Below are 25,935 nucleotides of genomic sequence, written 5' to 3'. Positions count from 1 at the left end.
AATTGCATCGGGATTGAATACAACAGTCACCATGCACACTTTCCTCCACGGGAGTAATGTCTCAAAGAGTCTACGCTTTGATCGTTGCCTGGAAGACCAGTAGTAGTTTCCGATGCACATCTGGTAGAATTCTGTAATATGTGGACTATCAGCGTGTTGATGAAACACAGAAATTGCATCGGGATTGAATACAACAGTCACCATGCACGCATTCCTCCACGGGAGGTATGTCTCAAACAGTCTACGCTTTGATCGTTACCTGGAAGACCAGTAGTAGTTTCCGATGCGCATCTGGTAGCATTCTGTAATTTGTGGACTATTAGAGTGTTGGTGAAACACAGAAATTGCATCGGGATTGAATACAACAGTCACAATGCGCACCTTCCTCCATGGGAGTAATGTCTCAAACAGTCTACGCTTTGATCGTTCCCTGGAAGACCAGAAGTAGTTTCCGATGCACATCTGGAGGCATTCTGTAATTTGTGCTCTATCATAGTGTCGATGAAACAGAATTTGCATCGGGATTGAATACAACTGTCACCATGCGCACTTTACTCCAAGGGAGTAATGTCTCAAACAGTCTACGCTTTGATCGTTCCCTGGAAGACCAGTATTAGTTTCCGATGCACATCTGGAGGCATTCTTAAATGTGTGGACTAACTGAGTGTTGAATCACAGAAATTGCATCGGGATTGAATACAACAGTCACCATGCGCACTTTCCTCCATGGGAGTAATGTCTCAAACAGTCTACGCTTTGATCGTTCCTTGGAAGACCAGAAGTAGTTTCCGATGCACATCTGGTGGCATTCTGTAATCTGTGGACTATCAGAGTGTTGATGGAACACAGAAATTGCATAGGGATTGAATACAACAGACACCATGCGCACTTTCCTCCATGGGAGTAATGTCTCAAACAGTCTACGCTTTGATCGTTCCCTGGAAGGCCAGTAGTAGTTTCCGATGCACATCTGGAGGCATTCCGAGTGTTGATGAAACACAGAAATTGCATTGGGATTGAATACAACAGTCACCATGCGCACTTTCCTCCATGGGGGTAAGGTCTCAAACAGTGTACGCTTTGATCGTTCCCTGGAAGACCAGAAGTAGTTTCCGATGCACATCTGGAGGCATTCTGTAAACTGTGGACTATCAGAGTGTTGATGAAACACAGAAATTGCATCGGGATTGAATACAACAGTCACCATGCGCACTTTCCTCCATGGGAGTAATTCTCAAACAGTGTACGCTTTGATCATTCACCGGAAGACCAGTAGTAGTTCCGATGCACATCTGGAGGCATTCTGTAATCTGTGGACTATCAGAGTGTTAATGAAACACAGAAATTGCATCGGGATTGAATACAACAGTCACCATGCGCACTCTCCTCCACGGGAGTAATGTCTCAAACAGTCTACGCTTTGATCGATCCCTGGAAGACCAGTAGTAGTCTCCGATGGACATCTGGTGGCATTCTGTAATCTGTGGCCTATCAGAGTGTTGATGAAACACAGAAATTGCATCGGGATTGAATACAACAGTCACCATGCGCACTTTCCTGCATGGGAGTAATGTCTCTAACAGTCTACGCTTTGATCATACCCTGGAAGACCAGTAGTAGTTTGCGATGCACATATGGAGGCTATCTGTAATCTGTGGACTATCAGAGTGTTGATGAAACACAGAAATTGCACAGGGATTGAATACGACAGACACCATGCGCACTTTCCTCCATGGGAGTAATGCCTCAAACAGTCTACGCTTTGATCGTTCCCTGGAAGACCAGTAGTAGTTTCCGATGCACATCTGGAGGCATTCCGAGTGTTGATGAAACACAGAAATTGCACTGGGATTGAATACAACAGACACCATGCGCACTTTCCTCCATGGGGGTAAGGTCTCAAACAGTCTACGCTTTGATCGTTCCCTGGAACACCAGAAGTAGTTTCCGATGCACATCTGGAGGCATTCTGTAATTTGTGGTCTATCATAGTGTTGATGAAACAGAAATTGCATCGGGATTGAATACAACAGTCACCATGCGCACTTTACTCCAAGGGAGTAATGTCTCAAACAGTCTACTCTTTGATCGTTCCCTGGAAGACCAGTAGTAGTTTCCGATGCACATCTGGAGGCATTCTAAAATGAGTGAACTAACTGAGTGTTGATGAATCACAGAAATTGCATCGGGATTGAATACAACAGTCACCATGCGCACTTTCCTCCATGGGAGTAATGTCTCAAACAGTCTACGCTTTGATCGTTCCTTGGAAGACCAGAAGTAGTTTCCGATGCACATCTGGTGGCATTCTGTAATCTGTGGACTATCAGAGTGTTGATGGAACACAGAAATTGCATCGGGATTGAATAAAATAGTCACCATACGCACTTTCCTCCATGGGAGTAGTGTCTTAAACAGTCTACGTTTTGATCGTTCCTTGGAAGGCCAGTAGTAGATTCCGATGCACATCTGGAAGCATTCTGTAATCTGTGGACTATCAGAGTGTTGATGAAACACAGAAACTGCATCGGGATTGAATACAACAGTCACCATGCGCACTTTCCTCCATGGGAGTAATGTCTCAAACAGTTTACGCTTTGATCGTTCCCTGGAAGACCAGTAGTAGTTTCCGATGCACATCTGGAGGCATTCTGTAATCTGTGGGCTGTCAGAGTGTTGATGAAACGCAGAAATTGCATCATGATTGAATACAACAGTCAAAAAGCGCACTTTCTTCCACGGGAGTAATGTCTCAAACAGTCTACGGTTTGATCGTTCCCTGGAGGACCAGTAGTAGTTTCTGATGAACATCTGGTGATATTCTGTAATCTGTGGACTATCAAAGTGTTGATGAAACACAGAAATTGCATCGGGATTGAATACAACAGTCACCATGCGCACTTTCCTCCATTTGAGTAATGTCTCAAACAGTCTACGCTTTGATCGTTCTCTGGAAGACCAGTAGTAGTTTCCAATGCACATCTGGTGGCTTTCTGCAATCTTGTGGACTATCAGAGTGTTGATGAAACACAGAAATTGCATTAGGATTGAATACAACAGTCACCATGCGCAGTTTCCTCCACGGGAGTAATGTCTCAAACAGTCTACGCTTTGATCGTTGCCTGGAAGACCAGTAGTAGTTTCCGATGCACATCTGGTAGAATTCTGTAATATGTGGACTATCAGCGTGTTGATGAAACACAGAAATTGCATCGGGATTGAATACAACAGTCACCATGCACGCATTCCTCCATGGGAGGTATGTCTCAAACAGTCTACGCTTTGATCGTTACCTGGAAGACCAGTAGTAGTTTCCGATGCGCATCTGGTAGCATTCTGTAATTTGTGGACTATTAGAGTGTTGGTGAAACACAGAAATTGCATCGGGATTGAATACAACAGTCACAATGCGCACCTTCCTCCATGGGAGTAATGTCTCAAACAGTCTACGCTTTGATCGTTCCCTGGAAGACCAGAAGTAGTTTCCGATGCACATCTGGAGGCATTCTGTAATTTGTGCTCTATCATAGTGTCGATGAAACAGAATTTGCATCGGGATTGAATACAACTGTCACCATGCGCACTTTACTCCACGGGAGTAATGTCTCTAACAGTCTACGCTTTGATCGTTCCCTGGAAGACCAGTAGTAGTTTCCGATGCACATCTGGAGGCATTCTTAAATGTGTGGACTAACTGAGTGTTGAATCACAGAAATTGCATCGGGATTGAATACAACAGTCACCATGCGCACTTTCCTCCATGGGAGTAATGTCTCAAACAGTCTACGCTTTGATCGTTACTTGGAAGACCAGAAGTCGTTTCCGATGCACATCTGGTGGCATTGTGTAATCTGTGGACTGTCAGAGTGTTGATGAAACACAGAAATTGCATCGGGATTGAATACAACAGTCACCATGCGCACTTTCCTCCATGGGAGTAATGTCTCAAACAGTTTACGCTTTGATCGTTCCCTGGAAGACCAGTAGTAGTTTCCGATGCACATCTGGAGGCATTCTGTAATCTGTGGGCTGTCAGAGTGTTGATGAAACAAAGAAATATCATCGGGATTGAATACAACAGTCACCATACGCACTTTCCTCCATGGGAGTAGTGTCTCAAACAGTCTACGATTTGATCGTTCCCTGGAAGGCCAGTAGTAGATTCCGATGCACATCTGGAAGCATTCTGTAATCTGTGGACTATCAGAGTGTTGATGAAACACAGAAATTGCATCGGGATTGAATACAACAGTCACCATGCGCACTTTCCTCCATGGGAATAATGTCTCAAACAGTCTACGCTTTGATCGTTCCTTGGAAGACCAGAAGTAGTTTCCGATGCACATCTGGTGGCATTCTGTAATCTGTGGACTATCAGAGTGTTGATGGAACACAGAAATTGCATAGGGATTGAATACAACAGACACCATGCGCACTTTCCTCCATGGGAGTAATGTCTCAACCAGTCTACGCTTTGATCGTTCCCTGGAAGACCAGTAGTAGTTTCCGATGCACATCTGGAGGCATTCCGAGTGTTAATGAAACACAGAAATTGCATTGGGATTGAATACAACAGTCACCATGCGCACTTTCCTCCATGGGGGTAAGGTCTCAAACAGTCTACGCTTTGATCGTTCCCTGGAAGACCAGTAGTAGTTTCCGATGAACATCAGGAGGCATTCTTAAATGTGTGGACTAACTGAGTGTTGATGAATCACAGAAATTGCATCGGGATTGAATACAACAGTCACCATGCGCACTTTCCTCCATGGGAGTAATGTCTCAAACAGTCTACGCTTTGATCGTTCCTTGGAAGACCAGAAGTAGTTTCCGATGCACATCTGGTGGCATTCTGTAATCTGTGGACTATCAGAGTGTTGATGGAACACAGAAACTGCATCGGGATTGAATAAAATAGTCACCATACGCACTTTCCTCCATGGGAGTAGTGTCTCAAACAGTCTACGTTTTGATCGATCCCTGGAAGGCCAGTAGTAGATTCCGATGCACATCTGGAAGCATTCTGTATTCTGTGGACTATCAGAGTGTTGATGAAACACAGAAATTGCATCGGGATTGAATACAACAGTCACCATGCGCACATTCCTCCATTTGAGTAATGTCTCAAACAGTCTACGCTTTGATCGTTCCCTGGAATACGAGAAGTAGTGTCCGATGCACATCAGGAGGCATTCTGTAATCTGTGGACTATCAGAGTGTTGATGGGACACAGAAATTGCATCGGGATTGAATACAACAGTCACCAGGCGCACTTTCCTCCATGGGGGTAAGGTCTCAAACAGACTGAGCTTTGATCGTTCCCTGGAAGACCAGTAGTAGTTTCCAATGCACATCTGGTGGCTTTCTGTAATCTTGTGGACTATCAGAGTGTTGATGAAACACAGAAATTGCATCGGGATTGAATACAACAGTCACCATGCACACATTCCTCCACGGGAGGTATGTCTCAAACAGTCTACGCTTTGATCGTTACCTGCAAGACCAGTAGTAGTTTCCGATGCGCATCTGGTAGCATTCTGTAATTTGTGGACTATCAGAGTGTTGATGAAACACAGAAATTGCATCGGGATTGAATACAACAGTCACCATGCGCACTTTTCTCCATGGGAGTAATGTCTCATGTAGCCGACGCTTTGATCGTTCCCTGGAAGACAAGTAGTAGTTTCCGAGTCACATTTGGATGCACTCTGTAATCTGTGGACCTTCAAAGTGTTGATGAAACACAGAAATTGCATCGGGATTGAATACAACAGTCACCATGCGCACTTTGCTCCACGAAAGTAATGTCTCAAACAGTCTACGCTTTAATAGTTCCCTGGAAGACCAGTGGTAGTTTCCGATGCACATCTGGAGGCATTCCGAGTGTTGATGAAACACAGAAATTGCATTGGGATTGAATACAACAGTCACCATGCGCACTTTCCTCCATGGGGGTAAGGTCTCAAACAGTCTACGCTTTGATCGTTCCCTGGAAGACAAGAAGTAGTTTCCGATGCACATCTAGAAGCATTCTGTAATTTGTGGTCTATCATAGTGTCGATGAAACAGAAATTGCATCGGGATTGAATACAACAGTCACCATGCGCACTTTACTCCAACGGAGTAATGTCTCAAACAGTCTACGCTTTGATCGTTCCCTGGAAGACCAGTAGTAGTTTCCGATGCACATCTGGAGGCATTCTTAAATGTGTGGACTAACTGAGTATTGAATCACAGAAATTGCATCGGGATTGAATACAACAGTCACCATGCGCACTTTCCTCCATGGGAGTAATGTGTCAAACAGTCTACGCTTTGATCGTTCCATGGAAGACCAGATGTAGTTTCCGATGCACATCTGGTGGCATTCTGTAATCTGTGGACTATCAGAGTGTTGATGGAACACACAAATTGCATCGGGATTGAATACAACAGTCACCATACGCACTTTCCTCCATGGGAGTAGTGTCTCAAACAGTCTACGTTTTGATCGTTCCCTGGAAGGCCAGTAGTAGATTCCGATGCACATCTGGAAGCATTCTGTAATCTGTGGACTATCAGAGTGTTGATGAAACACAGAAATTGCATCGGGATTGAATACAACAGTCACCATGCGCACTTTCCTCCATGGGAGTAATGTCTCATACAGTTTACGCTTTGATCGTTCCCTGGAAGACCAGTAGTATGTTCCGATGCACATCTGGAGGCATTCTGTAATCTGTGGGCTGTCAGAGTGTTGATGAAACAAAGAAATTGCATCGGGATTGAATACAACAGTCACCATACGCACTTTTCTCCATGGGAGTAGTGTCTCAAACAGTCTACGTTTTGATCGTTCCCTGGAAGGCCAGTAGTAGATTCCGATGCACATCTGGAAGCATTCTGTAATCTGTGGACTATCAGAGTGTTGATGAAACACAGAAATTGCATCGGGATTGAATACAACAGTCACCATGCGCACTTTCCTCCATGGGAGTAATGTCTCATACAGTTTACGCTTTGATCGTTCCCTGGAAGACCAGTAGTAGTTTCCGATGCACATCTGGAGGCATTCTGTAATCTGTGGGCTGTCAGAGTGTTGGTGAAACAAAGAAATTGCATCGGGATTGAACACAACAGTCACCATGCGCACTTTTCTCCATGGGAGTAATGTCTCAAGTAGCCGACGCTTTGATCGTTCCCTGGAAGGCCAGTAGTAGATTCCGATGCACATCTGGAAGCATTCTGTAATCTGTGGACTATCAGAGTGTTGATGAAACACAGAAATTGCATCGGGATTAAATACAACAGTCACCATGCGCACTTTCCTCCATGGGAGTAATGTCTCATACAGTTTACGCTTTGATCGTTCCCTGGAAGACCAGTAGTAGTTTCCGATGCACATCGGGAGGCATTCTGTAATCTGTGGGCTGTCAGAGTGTTGATGAAACAAAGAAATTGCATCGGGATTGAATACAACAGTCACCATACGCACTTTCCTCCATGGGAGTAGTGTCTCAAACAGTCTACGCTTTGATCGTTCCCTGGAAGGCCAGTAGTAGATTCCGATGCACATCTGGAGGCATTCTGTAATCTGTGGGCTGTCAGAGTGTTGATGAAACAAAGAAATTGCATCGGGATTGAATACAACAGTCACCATGCGCACTTTCCTCCATGGGAGTAAATTCTCAAACAGTCTACGCTTTGATCGTTCCCTGGAAGACCAGTAGTAGTTTCCGATGCACATCTGGAGATATTCTGTAATCTGTGGACAATCAATGTGTTGATGAAACACAGAAATTGCAACGGGATTGAATATAACAGTCACCATGCGCACATTCCTCCATGGGAGTAATGTCTCAAACAGTCTACGCTTTGATCGTTCCCTGGAAGACCAGTAGTAGTTTCCAATGCACATCTGGTGGCTTTCTGTAATCTTGTGGACTATCAGAGTGTTGATGAAACACAGAAATTGCATTGGGATTGAATACAACAGTCACCATGCGCAGTTTCCTCCACGGGAGTAAGGTCTCAAACAGTCTACGCTTTGATCGTTCCCTGGAAGACCAGTGGTAGTTTCCAATGCACATCTGGAAGCATTCTGTAATCTGTGGACTTTCAAAGTGTTGATGAAACACAGAAATTGCATCGGGATTTAATACAACAGTCACCATGCGCACTTTCCTCCACGGGAGTAATGTCTCAAACAGTCTACGCTTTGATCGTTCCCTGGAAGACCAGTAGTAGTTTCCGATGCGCATCTGGAGGCATTCTGTAATCTGTGGATTTTCAAAGTGATTATGAAACACAGAAATTGCATTGGGATTGAGTACAACTTTCACCATGGGCACTTTCCTCCATGGGAGTATGGTCTCAAACAGTCTACGCTTTGATCGTTCCCTGGAAGACCAGTAGTAGTTTCCAATGCACATCTGGTGGCTTTCTGTAAGCTTGTGGACTATCAGAGTGTTGATGAAACACAGAAATTATACCGGGATTGAATACAACAGTCACCATGCGCACTTTCCTCCACGAAAGTAATGTCTCAAACATTCTACGCTTTGATCGTTCCCTGGAAGACCAGTAGTAGTTTCCGATGCGCATCTGGTAGCATTCTGTAATCTGTGGACTATCAGAGTGTTGATGAAACACAGAAATTGCATCGGGATTGAATACAACAGTCACCATGCGAACTTTACTCCAAGGAAGTAATGTCTCAAACCGTCTACGCTTTGATCGTTCCCTGGAAGACCAGTAGCAGTTTCCGATGCACATCTGGAGGCATTCTGAAATCTGTGGACTAACTGAGTGTTGATGAATCACAGAAATTGCATCGGGATTGAATTTAACAGTCACTATGCGCACTTTCCTCCATGGGAGTAATGTCTCAATCAGTCTACGCTTTGATCGTTCCCTGGAAGACCAGAAGAAGTTTCCGATGCACATCTGGAGGCATTCTGTAATCTGTGGACTATCAGAGTGTTGATGAAACACAGAAATTGCATCAGGATTGAATACAACAGTCACCATGCGCAGTTTCCTCCACGGGAGTAATGTCTCAAACAGTCTACGCTTTGATCGTTACCTGGAAGACCAGTAGTAGTTTCCGATGCGCATCTGGTAGCATTCTGTAATCTGTGGACTATCAGAGTGTTGATGAAACACAGAAATTGCATCGGGATTGAATACAACAGACACAATGCGCACCTTCCTCCATGGGAGTAATGTCTCAAACAGGCTACGCTTTGATCGTTCCTGGAAGACCAGTAGTAGTTTCCGATGCACATCTGGAGGCATTCTGTAATCTGTGGATTTTCAGAGTGTTGATGAAACACAGAAATTGCATCGGGATTGAATACAACGGTCACCATGCGCACTTTTCTCCACGGGAGTGGTGTCTCAATAGGCTATGCTTTGACCGTTCCCTTGAAGACCAGAAGTAGTTTCCGATGCACATCTGGAGGCATTCTGTAATCTGTGGACTATCATAGTGTTGATGAAACACAGAAATTACATCCGGATTGAATACAACAGTCACCATGCGCACTTTCCTCCACGGGAGTAATGTCTCAAACAGTCTACGCTTTGATCGTTCCCTGGAAGACCAGTAGTAGTTTCCCATGCACATCTGGTAGCATTCTGTAATCTGTGGACTATCAGAGTGTTGATGAGATACAGAAATTGCATCGGGATTGAATACAACAGTCACCATGCGCACTTTCCTCCACGAAAGTAATGTCTCAAACATTCTACGCTTTGATCGTTCCCTGGAAGACCAGTAGTAGTTTCCGATGCGCATCTGGTAGCATTCTGTAATCTGTGGACTATCAGAGTGTTGATGAAACACAGAAATTGCATCGGGATTGAATACAAGAGTCACCATGCGCACTTTCCTCCATGGGAGTAGTGTCTCAACAGTCTATGCTTTGATCGTTCCCTGGAAGACCAGAAGTAGTTTCCGATGCACATCTGGAGGCATTCTGTAATTTGTGGTCTATCATAGTGTTGATAAAACACAGAAATTGCATCGGGATTGAATACAACAGTCACCATGCGCACTTTCCTCCATGGGAGTAGTGTCTCAAACAGTCTACGTTTTGATCGTTCCCTGGAAAGCCAGTAGTAGATTCTGATGCACATCTGGAAGCATTCTGTAAACTGTGGACTATTAGAGTGATGATGAAACACAGAAATTGCATCGGGATTGAATACAACAGTCACCATGCGCACTTTCCTCCATGGGAGTAGTGTCTCAAACAGTTTACGCTTTGATCGTTCCCTGGAAGACCAGTAGTAGTTTCCGATGCACATCTGGAGGCATTCTGTAATCTGTGGGCTGTCAGAGTGTTGATGAAACAAAGAAATAGCATCGGGATTGAATACAACAGTCACCATACGCACTTTCCTCCATGGGAGTAGTGTCTCAAACAGTCTACGTTTTGATCGTTCCCTGGAAGGCCAGTAGTAGATTACGATGCACATCTGGAGGCATTCTGAAATCTGTGGACTAACTGAGTGTTGATGAATCACGCAAATTGCATCGGGATTGAATACAACAGTTACCATACGCACTTTCCTCCATGGGAGTAATGTCTCGAACAGTCTACGATTTGATCGTTCCTTGGAAAACCAGAAGTAGTTTCCGATGCACATCTGGAGGCATTCTGTAATCTTTGGTCTACCAGAGTGTTGATGGAACACAGATATATCATCGGAATTGAATGCAACAGTCACCATGCGCACTTTCCTCCATGGGAGTAGTGCCTCAAACGGTCTACGTTTTGATCGTTCCCTGGAAGGCCAGTAGTAGTTTCCGATGCCCATCTGGAGATATTCTGTAATCTGTCGACTATCAATGTGTTGATGAAACACAGAAATTGCAACGGGATTGAATATAACAGTCACCATGCGCACTTTCCTCCATGGGAGTAATGTCTCAAACAGTCTACGCTTTGATCGTTCCCTGGAAGACCAGTAGTAGTTTCCAATGCACATCTGGTGGCTTTCTGTAATCTTGTGAACTATCAGAGTGTTGATGAAACACAGAAATTGCATTCGGATTGAATAAAACAGTCACCATGCGCAGTTTCCTCCACGGGAGTAAGGTCTCAAACAGTCTACGCTTTGATCGTTCACTGGAAGACCAGTGGTAGTTTCCAATGCCCATCTGAAAGCATTCTGTAATCTGTGGACCTTCAAAGTGTTGATGAAACACAGAAATTGCATCGGGATTTAATACAACAGTCACCATGCGCACTTTCCTCCACAGGAGTAATGTCTCAAACAGTCTACGCTTTGAACGTTCCCTGGAAGACCATAAGTAGTTTCCGATGCGCATCTGGAGGCATTCTGTAATCTGTGGATTTTCAAAGTGATTATGAAACACAGAAATTGCATTGGGATTGAATACAACTTTCACCATGCGCACTTTCCTCCATGGGGGTAAGGTCTCAAACAGTCTACGCCTTGATCGTTCCCTGGAAGACCAGTAGTAGTTTCCAATGCACATCTGGTGGCTTTCTGTAAACTTGTGGACTATCAGAGTGTTGATGAAACACAGAAATTCCACCGGGATTGAATACAACAGTCACCATGCGCACTTTCCTCCATGGGAGTAATGTCTCAATCAGTCTACGTTTTGATCGTTCCTTGGAAGATCAGAAGCCGTTTCCGATGCACATCTGGAGGCATTCTGTAATCTGTGGACTAACTGAGTGTTGATGAATCACAGAAATTGCATCGGGATTGAATACAACAGTCACCATGCGCACTTTCCTTCATGGGAGTAATGTCTCAATCAGTCTACGCTTTGATCGTTCCTTGGAAGACCAGAAGCAGTTTCCGATGCACATCTGGAGGCATTCTGTAATCTGTGGACTATCAGAGTGTTGATGGAACACAGAAATTGCATCGGGATTGAATACAACAGTCACCATGCGCACATTCCGCCATGGGAGTAGTGTCTCAAACAGTCTACTTTTTGATCGTTCCCTGGAAGGCCTGTAGTAGATTCCGATGCACAGTTAGAAGCATTCTGTAATCTGTGGACTCTCAGAGTGTTGATGAAACACAGAAATTGCATCGGGATTGAATACAACAGTCACCATGCGCACTTTCCTCCACTGGAGTAATGTCTCAAACAGTCTACGCTTTAATCGTTCCCTGGAAGACCAGTAGTAGATTCCGATGCACATCTGGACATATTCTGTAATCTGTGGACTATCAAAGTGTTGACGAAACACAGAAATTGCATCGGGATTGAATACAACAGTCACCATGCGCACTTTCCTCCATGGGAGTAATGTCTCAAACAGTCTACGCTTTGATCGTTCCCTGGAAGACCAGTAGTAGTTTCCAATGCACATCTGGTGGCTTTCTGTAATCTTGTGGACTATCAGAGTGTTGATGAAACACAGAAATTGCATCGGGATTGAATACAACAGTCACCATACGCAGTTTCCTCCACGGGAGTAATGTCTCAAACAGTCTACGCTTTGATCGTTACCTGGAAGACCAGTAGTAGTTTCCGATGCGCATCTGGTAGCATTCTGTAATCTGTGGACTATCAGAGTGTTGATGAAACACAGAAATTGCATCGGGATTGAATACAGCAGTCACAATGCGCACCTTCCTCCATGGGAGTAATGTCTCAAACAGGCTACGCTTTGATCGTTCCTGGAAGACCAGTAGTAGTTTCCGATGTACATCTGGTGGCATTCTGTAATCTGTGGATTTTCAGAGTGTTGATGAAACACAGAAATTGCATCGGGATTGAATACAACAGTCACCATGCGCACTTTTCTCCACGGGAGTGGTGTCTCAACAGGCTATGCTTTGACCGTTCCCTGGAAGACCAGAAGTAGTTTCCGATGCACATCTGGAGGCATTCTGTAATCTGTGGACTATCATAGTGTTGATGAAACACAGAAATTGCATCGGGATTGAATACAACAGTCACCATGCGCACTTTCCTCCACGAAAGTAATGTCTCAAACATTCTACGCTTTGATCGTTCCCTTGAAGACCAGTAGTAGTTTCCGATGCGCATCTGGTAGCATTCTGTAATCTGTGGACTATCAGAGTGTTGATGAAACACAGAAATTGCATCGGGATTGAATACAACAGTCACCATGCGCACTTTCCTCCATGGGAGTAGTGTCTCAACAGTTTATGCTTTGATCGTTCCCTGGAAGACCAGAAGTAGTTTCCGATGCACATCTGGAGGCATTCTGTAATTTGTGGTCTATCGTAGTGTTGATGAAACACAGAAATTGCATCGGGATTGAATACAAGAGTCACCATGCGCACTTTACTCCAAGGGAGTAATGTCTCAAACAGTCTACGCTTTGATCGTTCCCTGGAAGACCAGTAGTAGTTTCCGATGCACATCTGGAGGCATTCTGATATCTGTGGACTAACTGAGTGTTGATGAATCACAGAAATGGCATTGGGATTGAATACAACAGTCACCATGCGCACTTTCCTCCATGGGAGTAATGTCTCAAACAGTCTACGCCTTGATCGTTTCTTGGAAGACCAGAAGTAGTTTCCGATGCACATCTGGAGACATTCTGTAATCTGTGGACTATCAGAGTGTTGATGGAACACAGAAATTGCATCGGGATTGAATACCACAGTCACCATGCGCACTTTCCTCCATGGGAGTAGTGTCTCAAACACTCTACGTTTTGATCGTTTCCTGGAAGGCCAGTAGTAGATTCCAATGTACATCTGGAAGCATTCTGTAAACTGTGGACTATCAGAGTGTTGATGAAACACAGAAATTGCATCGGGATTGAATACAACAGTCACCATGCGCACTTTTCTCCATGGGAGTAATGTCTCAAACAGTATCCGCTTTGATCGTTCCCTGGAAGACCAGTAGTAGTTTCCGATGCACATCTGGAGGCATTCTGTAATCTGTGGGCTGTCAGAGTGTTGATGAAACACAGAAATTGCATCGGGATTGAATACAACAGTCACCAAGCGCACTTTCCTCCACGGGAGTAATGTCTCAAACAGTCTACGGTTTGATCGTTCCCTGGAAGACCAGTAGTAGTTTCCGATGCACATCTGGAGATATTCTGTAATCTGTGGACTATCAAAGTGTTGATGAAACACAGAAATTGCATCGGGATTGAATACAACAGTCACCATGCGCACTTTCCTCCATGGGAGTAATGTCTCAAACAGTCTACGCTTTGATCGTTCCCTGGAAGACCAGTAGTAGTTTCCAATGCAGATCAGGTGGCTTTCTGTAATCTTGTGGACTATCAGAGTGTTGATGAAACACAGAAATTGCAATGGGATTGAATACTACAGTCACCATGCGCAGTTTCCTCCACGGGAGTAGTGTCTCAAACAGTCTACGCTTTGATCGTTGCCTGGAAGACCAGTAGTAGTTTCCGATGCACATCTGGTAGAATTCTGTAATCTGTGGACTATCAGAGTGTTGATGAAACACAGAAATTGCATCGGGATTGAATACAACAGTCACAATGTGCACCTTCCTCCATGGGAGTAATGCCTCAAACAGGATACACTTTGATCGTTCCTGGAAGACCAGTAGTAGTTTCCGATGCACATCTGGAGGCATTCTGTAATCTGTGGATTTTCAAAGTGTTGATGAAACACAGAAATTGCATTGGGATTGAATACAACAGTCACCATGCGCACTTTCCTCCATGGGGGTAAGGTCTCAAACAGTCTACGCTTTGATCGTTCCCTGGAAGACCAGAAGTAGTTTCCGATGCACATCTGGAGGCATTCTGTAATTTGTGGTCTATCATAGTGTTGATGAAACAGAAATTGCATCGGGATTGAATACAACAGTCACCATGCGCACTTTACTCCAAGGGAGTAATGTCTCAAACAGTCTACGCTTTGATCGTTCCCTGGAAGACCAGTAGTAGTTTCCGATGCACATCTGGAGGCATTCTGAAATCTGTGGACTAACTGAGTGTTGATGAATCACGCAAATTGCATCGGGATTGAATACAACAGTTATCATACGCACTTTCCTCCATGGGAGTAATGTCTCGAACAGTCTACGATTTGATCGTTCCTTGGAAAACCAGAAGTAGTTTCCGATGCACATCTGGAGGCATTCTGTAATCTTTGGTCTATCAGAGTGTTGATGGAACACAGATATATCATCGGGATTGAATGCAACAGTCACCATGCGCACTTTCCTCCATGGGAATAGTGCCTCAAACGGTCTACGTTTTGATCGTTCCCTGGAAGGCCAGTAGTAGTTTCCGATGCACATCTGGTAGCATTCTGTAATCTGTGGACTATCAGAGTGTTGATGAAACACAGAAATTGCATCGGGATTGAATACAACAGTCACCATGCGCACTTTCCTCCACGAAAGTAATGTCTCAAACATTCTACGCTTTGATCGTTCCCTGGAAGACCAGTAGTAGTTTCCGATGCGCATCTGGTAGCATTCTGTAATCTGTGGACTATCAGAGTGTTGATGAAACACAGAAATTGCTTCGGGATTGAATACAACAGTCGCCATGCGCACTTTCCTCCATGGGAGTAGTGTCTCAACAGTTTATGCTTTGATCGTTCCCTGGAAGACCAGAAGTAGTTTCCGATGCACATCTGGAGTCATTCTGTAATTTGTGGTCTATCATAGTGCTGATGAAACACAGAAATTGCATCGCGATTGAATACAACAGTCACCATGCGCACTTTACTCCAAGGGAGTAATGTCTCAAACAGTCTACGCTTTGATCGTTCCCTGGAAGACCAGTAGTAGTTTCCGATGCACATCTGGAGGCATTCTGAAATCTGTGGACTAACTGAGTGTTGATGAATCACAGAAATTGTATCGGGATTGAATATAACAGTCACCATGCGCACTTTCCTCCATGGGAGTAATGTCTCAAACAGTCAACGCTTTGATCGTTTCTTGGAAGACCAGAAGTTGTTTCCGATGCACATCTGGAGACATTCTGTAATCTGTGGACTATCAGAGTGTTGATGGAACACAGAAATTGCATCGGGATTGAATACCACAGTCACCATGCGCACTTTACTCCAAGGCAGTATTGTCTCAAACAGTCTACTCTTTGATCGTTCCCTGGAAGACCAGTAGTAGTTTCCGATGCACATCTGGAGGCATTCTGTAATTTGTGGTCTATAATAGTGTTGATGAAACAGAAATTGCATCGGGATTGAATACAACAGTCACCATGCGCACTTTACTCCAAGGGAGTAATGTCTCAAACAGTCTACGCTTTGATCGTTCCCTGGAAGACCAGTAGTAGTTTCCAATGCACATCTGGTGATATTCTGTAATCTGTGGACTATCAAAGTGTTGAAGAAACACAGAAATTGCATCGGGATTGAATACAACAGTCACCATGCGCTCTTTCCTCCACGAAAGTAATGTCTCAAACAGTCTAAGCTTTGATCGTTCCCTCGAAGACCAGTGGTAGTTTCCGATGCACATCTGGAGGCATTCTGTAATTTGTGGTCTATCATAGTGTTGATGAAACAGAAATTGCATCGGGATTGAATACAACAGTCACCATGCGCACTTTACTCCAAGGCAGTATTGTCTCAAACAGTCTACTCTTTGATCGTTCCCTGGAAGACCAGTAGTAGTTTCCGATGCACATCTGGAGGCATTCTGAAATCTGTGGACTAACTGAGTGTTGATGAATCACAGAAATTGCATCGGGATTGAATACAACAGTCACCATGCGCACTTTCCTCCATGGGAGTAATGTCTCAAACAGTCTACGCTTTGATCGATCCTTGGAAGACCAGAAGTAGTTTCCGATGCACATCTAGAGGCATTCTGTAATCTTTGGAATATCAGAGTGTTGATGGAACACAGAAATTGCATCGGGATTGAATACAACAGTCACCATGCGCACTTTCCTCCATGGGAGTAGTGTCTCAAACAGTCTACATTTTGATCGTTCAATGGAAGGCCAGTAGTAGATTCCGATGCACATCTGGAAGCATTCTGTAATCTGTGGACTATCAGAGTGTTGACGAAACACAGAAATTGCATCGGGATTGAATACAACAGTCACCATGCGCACTTTTCTCCATGGGAGTAATATCTCAAACAGTTTACGCTTTGATCGTTCCCTGGAAGACCAGTAGTAGTTTCCGATGCACATCTGGAGGCATTCTGTAATCTGTGGGCTGTCAGAGTGTTGATGAAACACAGAAATTGCATCGGGATTGAATACAACAGTCACCAAGCGCACTTTCTTCCACGGGAGTAATGTCTCAAACAGTCTACGGTTTGATCGTTCCCTGGAAGACCAGTGGTAGTTTCCGATGAACATCTGGAGATATTCTGTAATCTGTGGACTACCAAAGTGTTGATGAAACACAGAAATTGCATCGGGATTGAATACAACAGCCACCATGCGCACTTTCCTCCATGGGAATTATGTCTCAAACAGTCTACGCATTGATCGTTCCCTGGAATACCAGTAGTAGTTTCCAATGCACATCTGGTGGCTTTCTGTAATCTTGTGGACTATCAGAGTGTTGATGAAACACAGAAATTGCATTGGGATTGAATACAACAGTCACCATGCGCACTTTCCTCCACGGAAGTAATGTCACAAACAGTCTACGCTTTGATCGTTGCCTGGAAGACCAGTAGTAGTTTCCGATGCACATTTGGATGCATTCTGTAATCTGTGGACCTTCAAAATGTTGATGAAACGCAGAAATTGCGTCGGGATTGAATACAACACTCACCATGCGCACTTTCCTCCACGAAAGTAATGTCTCAAACAGTCTACGCTTTAATCGTTCCCTGGAAGACCAGTGGTAGTTTCCGATGCACATCTGGAGGCATTCCGAGTGTTGATGAAACACAGAAATTGCATTGGGATTGAATACAACAGTCACAATGCGCACTTTCCTCCATGTGGGTAAGGTCTCAAACAGACTACGCTTTGATCGTTCCCTGGAAGACAAGTAGTAGTTTCCAATGCACATCTGGTGGCTTTCTGTAATCTTGTGGACTATCAGAGTGTTGATGAAACACAGAAATTGCATCGGGATTGAATACAACAGTCACCATGCGCACTTTCCTCCACGGGAGTAATGTCTCAAACAGTATACGCTTTGATCGTTCCCTGGGAGACCAGTAGTAGTTTTCGATGCACATCTGGTAGCATTCTGTAATCTGTGGACTATCAGAGTGTTGATGAAACACAGAAATTGCATCGGGATTGAATACAACAGTCACCATGCGCACTTTCCTCCACGAAAGTAATGTCTCATACATTCTACGCTTTGATCGTTCCCTGGAAGGCCAGTAGTAGTTTCCGATGCGCATCTGGTAGCATTCTGTAATCTGTGGACTATCAGAGTGTTGATGAAACACAGAAATTGCATCGGGATTGAATACAACAGTCACCATGCGCACTCTCCTCCATGGGAGTAGTGTCTCAACAGTTTATGCTTTGATCGTTCCCTGGAAGACCAGAAGTAGATTCCGATGCACATCTGGAAGCATTCTGTAATCTGTGGACTATCAGAGTGTTGATGAAACACAGAAATTGCATCGGGATTGAATACAGCAGTCACCATGCGCACTTTCCTCCATGGGAGTAATGTCTCAAGCAGTTTACGCTTTGATCGTTCCCTGGAAGACCAGTAGTAGTTTCCGATGCACATCTGGAGGCATTCTGTAATCTGTGGGCTGTCAGAGTGTTGATGAAACAAAGAAATTGCATCGGGATTGAATACAACAGTCACCATGCGCACTTTCCTCCACAGGAGTAATGTCTCAAACAGTCTACGCTTTGATCGTTCCCTGGAAGACCAGTAGTAGTTTCCGATGCACATCTGGAGATATTCTGTAATCTGTGGACTATCAATGTGTTAATGAAACACAGAAATTGCATCGGGATTGAATACAACAGTCACCATGCGCACTTTCCTCCATGGGAGTAATGTCTCAAACAGTCTACGCTTTGATCGTTGCCTGGAAGACCAGTAGTAGTTTCCGATGCACATCTGGTAGAATTCTGTAATCTGTGGACTATCAGAGTGTTGATGAAACCCAGAAATTGCATCGGGATTGAATACAACAGTCACCATGCGCACTTTCCTCCACGGGAGGTATGTCTCAAACAGTCTACGCTTTGATCGTTACCTGGAAGACCAGTAATAGTTTCCGATGCGCATCTGGTAGCATTCTGTAATCTGTGGACTATCAGAGTGTTGATGAAACACAGAAATTTCATCGGGATTGAGTACAACAGTCACAATGCGCACCTTTCTCCATGGGAGCAATGTCTCAAACAGGCTACGCTTTGATCGTTCCTGGAAGACAAGTAGTAGTTTCCGATGCACATCTGGAGGCATTCTGTAATCTGTGGATTTTCAGAGTGTTGATGAAACACAGAAATTGCATCGGGATTGAATACAACAGTCACCATGCGCACTTTTCTCCACTGGAGTAGTGTCTCAACAGGCTATGCTTTGATCGTTCCCTGGAAGACCAGAAGTAGTTTCCGATGCACATCTGGAGGCATTCTGTAATCTGTGGACTATCAGAGTGTTGACGAAACACAGAAATTGCATCGGGATTGAATACAACAGTCACCATGCGCACTTTTCTCCATGGGAGTAATATCTCAAACAGTTTACGCTTTGATCGTTCCCTGGAAGACCAGTAGTAGTTTCCGATGAACATCTGGAGATATTCTGTAATCTGTGGACTATGAAAGTGTTGATGAAACAATGAAATTGCATCGGGATTGAATACAACAGTCACCATGCGCACTTTCCTCCATGGGAATAATGTCTCAAACAGTCTACGCTTTGATCGTTCCCTGGTAGACCAGTAGTAGGTCCAATGCACATCTGGTGGCTTTCTGTAATCTTGTGGACATTCAGAGTGTTGATGAAACACAGAAATTGCATTGGGTTGTATACAACAGTCACCATACGCAGTTTCCTCCACGGGAGTAATGTCTCAAACAGTCTACGCTTTGATCGTTGCCAGGAAGGCCAGTAGTAGTGTCCGATGCACATCTGGTAGAATTCTGTAATCTGTGGACTATCAGAGTGTTGATGAAACACAGAAATTACATCGGGATTGAATACAACAGTCACAATACGCACCTTCCTCCGTGGGAGTAATGTCTCAAACAGGCTACGCTTTGATCGTTCCTGGAAGACCAGTAGTAGTTTCTGATGCACATCTTTAGGCATTCTGTAATATGTGGATTTTCAAAGTGTTGATGAAACACAGAAAATGCATAGGGATTGAATACAACAGTCACCATGTGCACTTTTCTCCATGGGCGTAATGTCTCAAGTAGCCGACGCTTTGATCGTTCCCTGGAAGACCAGTAGTAGTTTCCGATGAACATCTGGAGATATTCTGTAATCTGTGGACTATGAAAGTGTTGATGAAACAATGAAATTGCATCGGGATTGAATACAACAGTCACCATGCGCACTTTCCTCCATGGGAATAATGTCTCAAACAGTCTACGCTTTGATCGTTCCCTGGTAGACCAGTAGTAGGTCCAATGCACATCTGGTGGCTTTCTGTAATCTTGTGGACATTCAGAGTGTTGATGAAACACAGAAATTGCATTGGGTTGTATACAACAGTCACCATACGCAGTTTCCTCCACGGGAGTAATGTCTCAAACAGTCTACGCTTTGATCGTTGCCAGGAAGGCCAGTAGTAGTGTCCGATGCACATCTGGTAGAATTCTGTAATCTGTGGACTATCAGAGTGTTGATGAAACACAGAAATTACATCGGGATTGAATACAACAGTCACAATACGCACCTTCCTCCGTGGGAGTAATGTCTCAAACAGTCTACATTTTGATCGTTCAATGGAAGGCCAGTAGTAGATTCCGATGCACATCTGGAAGCATTCTGTAATCTGTGGACTATCAGAGTGTTGACGAAACACAGAAATTGCATCGGGATTGAATACAACAGTCACCATGCGCACTTTTCTCCATGGGAGTAATATCTGAAACAGTTTACGCTTTGATCGTTCCCTGGAAGACCAGTAGTAGTTTCCGATGCACATCTGGAGCCATTCTGTAATCTGTGGGCTGTCAGAGTGTTGATGAAACACAGAAATTGCATCGGGATTGAATACAACAGTCACCAAGCGCACTTTCTTCCACGGGAGTAATGTCTCAAACAGTCTACGGTTTGATCGTTCCCTGGAAGACCAGTGGTAGTTTCCGATGAACATCTGGAGATATTCTGTAATCTGTGGACTACCAAAGTGTTGATGAAACACAGAAATTGCATCGGGATTGAATACAACAGCCACCATGCGCACTTTCCTCCATGGGAATTATGTCTCAAACAGTCTACGCTTTGATCGTTCCCTGGAATACCAGTAGTAGTTTCCAATGCACATCTGGTGGCTTTCTGTAATCTTGTGGACTATCAGAGTGTTGATGAAACACAGAAATTGCATTGGGATTGAATACAACAGTCACCATGCGCACTTTCCTCCACGGAAGTAATGTCACAAACAGTCTACGCTTTGATCGTTGCCTGGAAGACCAGTAGTAGTTTCCGATGCACATTTGGATGCATTCTGTAATCTGTGGACCTTCAAAATGTTGATGAAACACAGAAATTGCATCGGGATTGAATACAACAGTCACCATGCGCACTTTCCTCCACGAAAGTAATGTCTCAAACAGTCTACGCTTTGATCGTTCCCTGGTAGACCAGTAGTAGGTCCAATGCACATCTGGTGGCTTTCTGTAATCTTGTGGACATTCAGAGTGTTGATGAAACACAGAAATTGCATTGGGTTGTATACAACAGTCACCATACGCAGTTTCCTCCACGGGAGTAATGTCTCAAACAGTCTACGCTTTGATCGTTGCCAGGAAGGCCAGTAGTAGTGTCCGATGCACATCTGGTAGAATTCTGTAATCTGTGGACTATCAGAGTGTTGATGAAACACAGAAATTACATCGGGATTGAATACAACAGTCACAATACGCACCTTCCTCCGTGGGAGTAATGTCTCAAACAGGCTACGCTTTGATCGTTCCTGGAAGACCAGTAGTAGTTTCTGATGCACATCTTTAGGCATTCTGTAATATGTGGATTTTCAAAGTGTTGATGAAACACAGAAAATGCATAGGGATTGAATACAACAGTCACCATGTGCACTTTTCTCCATGGGCGTAATGTCTCAAGTAGCCGACGCTTTGATCGTTCCCTGGAAGACCAGTAGTAGTTTCCGATGAACATCTGGAGATATTCTGTAATCTGTGGACTATGAAAGTGTTGATGAAACAATGAAATTGCATCGGGATTGAATACAACAGTCACCATGCGCACTTTCCTCCATGGGAATAATGTCTCAAACAGTCTACGCTTTGATCGTTCCCTGGTAGACCAGTAGTAGGTCCAATGCACATCTGGTGGCTTTCTGTAATCTTGTGGACATTCAGAGTGTTGATGAAACACAGAAATTGCATTGGGTTGTATACAACAGTCACCATACGCAGTTTCCTCCACGGGAGTAATGTCTCAAACAGTCTACGCTTTGATCGTTGCCAGGAAGGCCAGTAGTAGTGTCCGATGCACATCTGGTAGAATTCTGTAATCTGTGGACTATCAGAGTGTTGATGAAACACAGAAATTACATCGGGATTGAATACAACAGTCACAATACGCACCTTCCTCCGTGGGAGTAATGTCTCAAACAGTCTACATTTTGATCGTTCAATGGAAGGCCAGTAGTAGATTCCGATGCACATCTGGAAGCATTCTGTAATCTGTGGACTATCAGAGTGTTGACGAAACACAGAAATTGCATCGGGATTGAATACAACAGTCACCATGCGCACTTTTCTCCATGGGAGTAATATCTCAAACAGTTTACGCTTTGATCGTTCCCTGGAAGACCAGTAGTAGTTTCCGATGCACATCTGGAGCCATTCTGTAATCTGTGGGCTGTCAGAGTGTTGATGAAACACAGAAATTGCATCGGGATTGAATACAACAGTCACCAAGCGCACTTTCTTCCACGGGAGTAATGTCTCAAACAGTCTACGGTTTGATCGTTCCCTGGAAGACCAGTGGTAGTTTCCGATGAACATCTGGAGATATTCTGTAATCTGTGGACTACCAAAGTGTTGATGAAACACAGAAATTGCATCGGGATTGAATACAACAGCCACCATGCGCACTTTCCTCCATGGGAATTATGTCTCAAACAGTCTACGCTTTGATCGTTCCCTGGAATACCAGTAGTAGTTTCCAATGCACATCTGGTGGCTTTCTGTAATCTTGTGGACTATCAGAGTGTTGATGAAACACAGAAATTGCATTGGGATTGAATACAACAGTCACCATGCGCACTTTCCTCCACGGAAGTAATGTCACAAACAGTCTACGCTTTGATCGTTGCCTGGAAGACCAGTAGTAGTTTCCGATGCACATTTGGATGCATTCTGTAATCTGTGGACCTTCAAAATGTTGATGAAACACAGAAATTGCATCGGGATTGAATACAACAGTCACCATGCGCACTTTCCTCCACGAAAGTAATGTCTCAAACAGTCTACGCTTTAATCGTTCCCTGGAAGACCAGTGGTAGTTTCCGATGCACATCTGGAGGCATTCCGAGTGTTGATGAAACACAGAAATTGCATTGGGATTGAATACAACAGTCACAATGCGCACTTTCCTCCATGTGGGTAAGGTCTCAAACAGACTACGCTTTGATCGTTCCCTGGAAGACCAGTAGTAGTTTCCAATGCACATCTGGTGGCTTTCTGTAATCTTGTGGACTATCAGAGTGTTGATGAAACACAGAAATTGCATCGGGATCGAATACAACAGTCACCATGCGCACTTTCCTCCACGGGAGTAATGTCTCAAACAGTATACGCTTTGATCGTTCCCTGGGAGACCAGTAGTAGTTTTCGATGCACATCTGGTAGCATTCTGTAATCTGTGGACTATCAGAGTGTTGATGAAACACAGAAATTGCATCGGGATTGAATACAACAGTCACCATGCGCACTTTCCTCCACGAAAGTAATGTCTCATACATTCTACGCTTTGATCGTTCCCTGGAAGGCCAGTAGTAGTTTCCGATGCGCATCTGGTAGCATTCTGTAATCTGTGGACTATCAGAGTGTTGATGAAACACAGAAATTGCATCGGGATTGAATACAACAGTCACCATGCGCACTCTCCTCCATGGGAGTAGTGTCTCAACAGTTTATGCTTTGATCGTTCCCTGGAAGACCAGAAGTAGATTCCGATGCACATCTGGAAGCATTCTGTAATCTGTGGACTATCAGAGTGTTGATGAAACACAGAAATTGCATCGGGATTGAATACAGCAGTCACCATGCGCACTTTCCTCAATGGGAGTAATGTCTCAAGCAGTTTACGCTTTGATCGTTCCCTGGAAGACCAGTAGTAGTTTCCGATGCACATCTGGAGACATTCTGTAATCTGTGGGCTGTCAGAGTGTTGATGAAACAAAGAAATTGCATCGGGATTGAATACAACAGTCACCATGCGCACTTTCCTCCACAGGAGTAATGTCTCAAACAGTCTACGCTTTGATCGTTCCCTGGAAGACCAGTAGTAGTTTCCGATGCACATCTGGAGATATTCTGTAATCTGTGGACTATCAATGTGTTAATGAAACACAGAAATTGCATCGGGATTGAATACAACAGTCACCATGCGCACTTTCCTCCATGGGAGTAATGTCTCAAACAGTCTACGCTTTGATCGTTGCCTGGAAGACCAGTAGTAGTTTCCGATGCACATCTGGTAGAATTCTGTAATCTGTGGACTATCAGAGTGTTGATGAAACCCAGAAATTGCATCGGGATTGAATACAACAGTCACCATGCGCACTTTCCTCCACGGGAGGTATGTCTCAAACAGTCTACGCTTTGATCGTTACCTGGAAGACCAGTAATAGTTTCCGATGCGCATCTGGTAGCATTCTGTAATCTGTGGACTATCAGAGTGTTGATGAAACACAGAAATTTCATCGGGATTGAGTACAACAGTCACAATGCGCACCTTTCTCCATGGGAGCAATGTCTCAAACAGGCTACGCTTTGATCGTTCCTGGAAGACAAGTAGTAGTTTCCGATGCACATCTGGAGGCATTCTGTAATCTGTGGATTTTCAGAGTGTTGATGAAACACAGAAATTGCATCGGGATTGAATACAACAGTCACCATGCGCACTTTTCTCCACTGGAGTAGTGTCTCAACAGGCTATGCTTTGATCGTTCCCTGGAAGACCAGAAGTAGTTTCCGATGCACATCTGGAGGCATTCTGTAATCTGTGGACTATCAGAGTGTTGACGAAACACAGAAATTGCATCGGGATTGAATACAACAGTCACCATGCGCACTTTTCTCCATGGGAGTAATATCTCAAACAGTTTACGCTTTGATCGTTCCCTGGAAGACCAGTAGTAGTTTCCGATGAACATCTGGAGATATTCTGTAATCTGTGGACTATGAAAGTGTTGATGAAACAATGAAATTGCATCGGGATTGAATACAACAGTCACCATGCGCACTTTCCTCCATGGGAATAATGTCTCAAACAGTCTACGCTTTGATCGTTCCCTGGTAGACCAGTAGTAGGTCCAATGCACATCTGGTGGCTTTCTGTAATCTTGTGGACATTCAGAGTGTTGATGAAACACAGAAATTGCATTGGGTTGTATACAACAGTCACCATACGCAGTTTCCTCCACGGGAGTAATGTCTCAAACAGTCTACGCTTTGATCGTTGCCAGGAAGGCCAGTAGTAGTGTCCGATGCACATCTGGTAGAATTCTGTAATCTGTGGACTATCAGAGTGTTGATGAAACACAGAAATTACATCGGGATTGAATACAACAGTCACAATACGCACCTTCCTCCGTGGGAGTAATGTCTCAAACAGGCTACGCTTTGATCG

Source organism: Schistocerca gregaria, unplaced genomic scaffold (assembly GCF_023897955.1).
Source record: "Schistocerca gregaria isolate iqSchGreg1 unplaced genomic scaffold, iqSchGreg1.2 ptg000178l, whole genome shotgun sequence".
Taxonomy (NCBI): Eukaryota; Metazoa; Arthropoda; class Insecta; order Orthoptera; family Acrididae; genus Schistocerca; species Schistocerca gregaria.
The sequence above is the reverse complement of the archived record's forward strand: the minus strand, read 5'-3'. Positions refer to the sequence as shown.